Source organism: Macrotis lagotis, chromosome 7 (genome assembly GCF_037893015.1).
Source record: "Macrotis lagotis isolate mMagLag1 chromosome 7, bilby.v1.9.chrom.fasta, whole genome shotgun sequence".
NCBI lineage: Eukaryota > Metazoa > Chordata > Mammalia > Peramelemorphia > Peramelidae > Macrotis > Macrotis lagotis.
This window is the reverse complement of record NC_133664.1, coordinates 13,381,948-13,387,218: the sequence shown is the minus strand read 5'-3', so window position 1 is coordinate 13,387,218 and position 5,271 is coordinate 13,381,948. Positions and strand designations below refer to the sequence as shown.

The window sequence follows — 5,271 nt, the reverse complement described above, 5'->3', positions numbered from 1 at the left end:
GGCAGTGAGAGGTTATAAGATTTGTCTAAGACCATATAGGCAGCATAGGGCAGAGGCAGGCTTCTGGACAACTATGCTCATTGCTGTCCGAGGCTGTTCTTTAATTCCTGGTCTGGGTGGATGGGCATTCATTCAGGGGTGGCCAGTGTGAGGGACAAGGCTCCCCCTCTCTCTGGATTTGCATAGTAGTAGCATGTGGGGAGGAGAAAGAGAAATTCATTGATTAAAAAAAACCAAAATCTGTGAGCCAGTCCCTGTTAGTCACACACTGCAATTTCCGTCTTTGACCCTCTTGTGTGTATGTGGTTTATTATGGGCCTGAGGTTGGCCTAACAAGCTAGTCCCTCCCTGCTTCCCTGGGCCTCTGGATGACAACATGGGTTACACAATGCTAGGTTACAGAATCTAAGAGATGGCCCCAAACCACACTCCCCATTCTCATTTTAGAGAAAAGAAACTGAAGCCAGTCTGACCAGTCAAAAACCAAAGCCAAAACCCATTCTTGCGTTATAGAAGCCGACCCTAGGGAGCAGTTTGTCTAACTCCCGACCTGAAGGAGAATCTCTTCTCCAACCACCATCCAAGTGGTCCCTCAAGACTTTAGTTGAGGGCCTCTATTATGGGAGAGCCCACTGGGCTCACTATGGAATGGTGGCTCAAATGGTATAAAAATGTTTTCTCTCCCAGCTCCTGACTGTGCCCTTTGGAACCAAGTCTACCACAGCTGATAACAAGGCTGATGCCTCTTCTACATGGCAATCCTTCAGCTTCTTGAGGCTGCCAACTTGACCTCCTTGAGTCTTCTCTCATCCAGATGGAATATCCCCAATTCTTTCTACCCATCTCTCTGATATGAGACTCAAGACCCTGTATCATTCTGGTTTTCCTGTAGTGGACACTTTCTAGTTTAATGATGCCTTTCTGAAAATGGGGTTTCCAGAATGGAACACCATACTGCAGGTGGATCCTGGTTGAGGAAACAGAGTAGTGCCTTGAACTGGTCCTTGTAAAAGTATGATTGGTCTTGTCTTTCCCTGTGAACTGGTTCTTTGGAGTTTTCACTATTCTATTACCTCTGTGAATGCATCATTCAATTACATTTTTCTTTAAAAAACAACAAAAAACAAAAAACATACCATCTCTGGTGGGTCACTCAAGGCAATGCCATTTCCTTCAGGAGGGACTGGGAGTAGGTGGGGTGGAGGTCCCTTCCCCTTGTCATGGTCCAGGCGCTGGGAAAAGTCTGAGAATCCCTGCTCTCTTTGGCCTCCTATACTCTGGCAGTCACTTTATTCATGGAGCCAAAAAAGACATCTGCAGTTTGGTGTGTCTTGGCAAGCTTCTTCCTGAGGTCCAGTGGTTTGGTCCCAGTCCTGCTGATAGAGGAAGTCTAGGAAGACCCTGGTGACCTAGAAAGATCCATGTCCTTTGTCCAGAACAACTTTTCAGGGGAATGGGGTACCTGACCTTGATTGGGGAAAAGCAGTGTTTATGTGGATAATTCAGAAGGTTTTAATTTCCTTCTAACAGTTGCTCCATAGACCATGACATCATAACTTCAGAACTGGGAGAGAACTCAGGCATCTCCTAAAATCCCCTCTGCAACACGCCTAATCAGTGGTCATTGACTCCTTGGTGGCCAGCATTGGTCAGGAACTTAGAGCTTGAAGGCACCTTAGAAGTCATCTGGTCTCCCTACCCTCAATTTGCAAATGGGGAAACCAAGACTCATTGAGATGAATAGCCTATAATACGCAGGGAGCAAGTTAGTAGGAGTAGGATTTGAACCCAGTTTCAAAGACAGTGCTTGTCACATGGTCAGCATTTACTAGAGACCAGTGACTGTATCTGACTTTAAATCCAGGTATTTCCCCACAATGCCATGTTTGCTTGGTATATCTGATCTGCTGACTTTTATAGCCAAGATCAAGGGACACTTTCTGACGTTTACCTCTCCCTTCCAAAAAATGAATGTGAAGGGACTACTTGGACAGAATCCTCAGTGAGGTCTTTCAAGTTATATGTAGGAAACAACAAATATGGAGATACTAATGAGCCTCTTAAGGCTCATATCAAGATGGGAGACTTCATTTGAATCAGGGCAGGGTGATGAGAAATGACTTGTAAGCAAGTTTGACCCCAGGGAAATTACTCTGGAAGCAAAAGAGGACTGAATCTGTAGTCTGAGGACTGGGTTCAAATCCTACCTCTGATATTACCAGTGCCTGTATGACCATGGGCAAGTCACCTTGTGTCCTCAGGCCTTGATTGTTTCATCTATAGAATGAGAGGATTGAACTAAATGATCATTGAGGTACATACTATCTCTCAGTCTATCATCTTAGAGGCCATTTAAATTCATGGTTCTCAATTTTTCCTCTCTTAATTCTGGTGTAAGGATTCAAATTCAGTTCACTCAGCCCAAGGCAAAGATTAAAGAGTTAATTTTGGAAGAGAAGAGGCTAAAAGAGCTGATCTGAATGATAGGAAAGTTAGTGGCTTAATGGCTACAATTACTAGGAAGAAAGGACATGATACCATCAAGGACAAGGAAAGAGACTGGAGACTGATAGGGATTTTGGAGAGCATAGCCTGGAACCTTCATTTTACAGATGAGGAAATTGAGATACAGTGAGAAAAAAGAGTTTTCCAGTATCTCCTTAAATAAAAATGCAACTTTCCCAGAGGCTTTCAGGGCTGTTTCCCTCCAGAAACAATTGTTTTTCCCAGTCACCTTCTGGATTTTGGCTCCTTTGTTCAACTAATTAACCTCATTCTTGGTGTCCCCGAAAGGGATTTGGATGCTGCTGTAGAGAGATTAAGGAGATGGAACAGGGGAAGTATCTCCAGGAGGCAACAAGAATGTGTCTCTAGCTCTTCAATACAGGATGTCTAGGGCTGGGCTGCTCTGGCCGAATTCATAAGCTGGCGCCCAGCAGCCTCTCCCCAGCTGGGCCCTGAGCTTTCCTGCCAATGATTGTCCACTGAGTACAGTACAGACACTCCCTGGACCCTCTTGCTTGTCAACATTCCATACCTATGATCATGACTTCCTCCAAACCCACTCCATCCAAACTCCCCAGTCCCAAAGCAACCAAGCTGTTATGGGCTCACACTGCCACCTTGTGGATGGTGCAAGAAGTTGGCCAACCCAGCACTTCATATCTACCATTTCTTTCTTTTTTTCTCTTTTTTTGGGGGATCACTTGGTTCCTCTACCTCCCTTGGTCTTTTAACCCCTCTCAATTCAGGAAGTCTTTCTCAGATATAATGAGATCCTAGGTCCATAGATTTAAAGTTGGAAAGGACCTCAGAGACTATTTTACAGATGGGGAAACTGAGGCCCATTGAAATTAAATAACTTGCTCAAAATAACAAAATGAGTAAGTGGCAAAAGCTGATCTTTGAAATCTGATACTACGACTCCAAATACCCTACTTTTCCCATTGCCTTTTATCCCTCCAATTCAATTCTTACAGATTTCTATCACTCCAAATCCAGTCTTCTTTCTCTCACTACTCGCCCCTTAGAGGAGTCACAGGGGAAAGGATATCAGACTGAACCAATCCTATATGCTTTCTTTAGATTCAATTGGCATCAAGAACTCTGGGCTGATTAACTTTGGACAAGTCCAGTGCCTCATTTTCCTCATCTCTAAAATGAGGGAGATGGATTAGATTATCTCTAAGGTTTCTTTTATCCTTGAAATTCTATCTTTCTATTTTTTAATAGAATTTCTCTATTTATAGAAATTTTATAGCAATTTCTATTTTTGCAGCCTATAGAATTTCTATTTGTTTAAAATAGAATTATATTTTACTTCTTCTCTTTTTTTCATTTTTTGATCTGATAACTGAAGAAAAATCTCTCTCTCTCTCCTCTCTTCTTGTCTTCTTCATTTCCAGGGTAAAGCAAAAACCCAATCCTGGGTAATGACTATAGGACTGTAGAACTCTAGCCTAGACCAAAGAAATGGTTTCATTTGGGCTGAGGCACACTTTGTTTTTCTTTTATAAAGATTTTATTTATTTTGAGTTTCACAATTTTCCCCATTCTTTCCCCATTCTTACTTGAGGCACCCACTTTTTAAAAGCAAAGAGAAGATAGAATGCAGTAGGTAACTAGGTGATTGCTGTAGTTTTCCTCCAACTTCAAAGTTTTACCTTCTCTGAAAATTCTGAGCTTTCAAGTGAAATGAGATGTAATTAACAGGGGCTAGAAATCTCTCAAACCCTCGAAAACGACATCAAGTGCTTAATTAAGTCCTTCATTAAGATCTCCAGAAGTCTTCATTTACTTACTTGTTCTCCTCTAATTAAGCTCGCTTTTCCTCAAGCATCATTATTCAAGACAAATAAAAAAGATGATTTTTATTCCATTTTCTCTGTTTTGTTTAATTATGAGACTGCCACGGTATGCTTTTCTCCAATTTTCCATTGGAAATGCACAGGATTGTAACCCCTGGATGGTTAAGTTTAACAGACTTTTGTGGGCTGGCTTGAGAACTTGGCCACCTTCTAGAATTTGGTTTCCATGGGACGATGGAGCCTGCGTTCCAAAGAACTGACTGAGACGTGAACTTTTGGGGATGGATCTGGTTGAGAGTTGGGGGGCTTCTTGTAGTTTTTGCTAGTTGCTTATGCTGTGGAGGGTCAGCAGACTAAAAAAATGGTGGGTTTGCCCCCTCACCAACCTGGAGGTGAGGCTTGAGGTGAGCTTGGTGCTCCCTCTCATTTGGATCTGGTCACAGTCAAGGAGATCCTGGCTCACCCCCTCCCTGGGACTCAGTTTCCTCTTTTCTAAAATAGAGGGGAGAGGTGGACTAGATCTTTGAGAATCCTTCCAGATCCAGAAACTGTGCTGCCAAACCCTCCTCATGTCTCTCAGGGCTAGGGAGGGCAAGTCTCAGATCAATGGAAATTATTAGAGGTTCTGTGAGTTCTGTAGCATCAGACATGGGCTCTCACAATCCACTGGATTGTGGAAAGAGCAAAGGATCCGAGCGATTCAGAGCACCTGCTTTCAATTCTTTGTCTGTTAGTTGCTGCCTTGGGATCTTAGGCAAACCATTCCCAGGACTCAGTTTACAATGATGTCAAACAAAGGGCCTCTACCACAAGGTCTCTGAGTCCCCTTTAGGCTTTAAATCTGGGATCCCTAATCCTAAATCTTGGCTCTGAACTTGGTATTGAGTCTGTTGGATTTGATGGACCCTCTCAGAACCTCTTGGGACCTCAGTTTCTCCAGTTAATAAAAATGAAAGGTTTCCGT

General features: G+C 43.0%; 1 long non-coding RNA gene across 4 annotated transcripts in view; it reads left to right on the top strand.

Annotated features, from left to right (window-relative positions):
- The first annotated feature begins 4,529 nt into the window (after positions 1-4,529).
- Positions 4,530-5,271, top strand: part of LOC141493619 (uncharacterized) — a 1,960-nt gene continuing 1,218 nt past the window's right edge. For 3 of the 4 annotated variants that reach the window (XR_012470256.1, XR_012470255.1, XR_012470254.1), the window contains exon 1: positions 4,530-4,671. This is a non-coding gene — a long non-coding RNA (uncharacterized LOC141493619). Of the gene's footprint in view, positions 4,700-5,271 lie in introns of all 4 variants that reach the window. The other variant, XR_012470257.1, reaches the window with a different exon arrangement.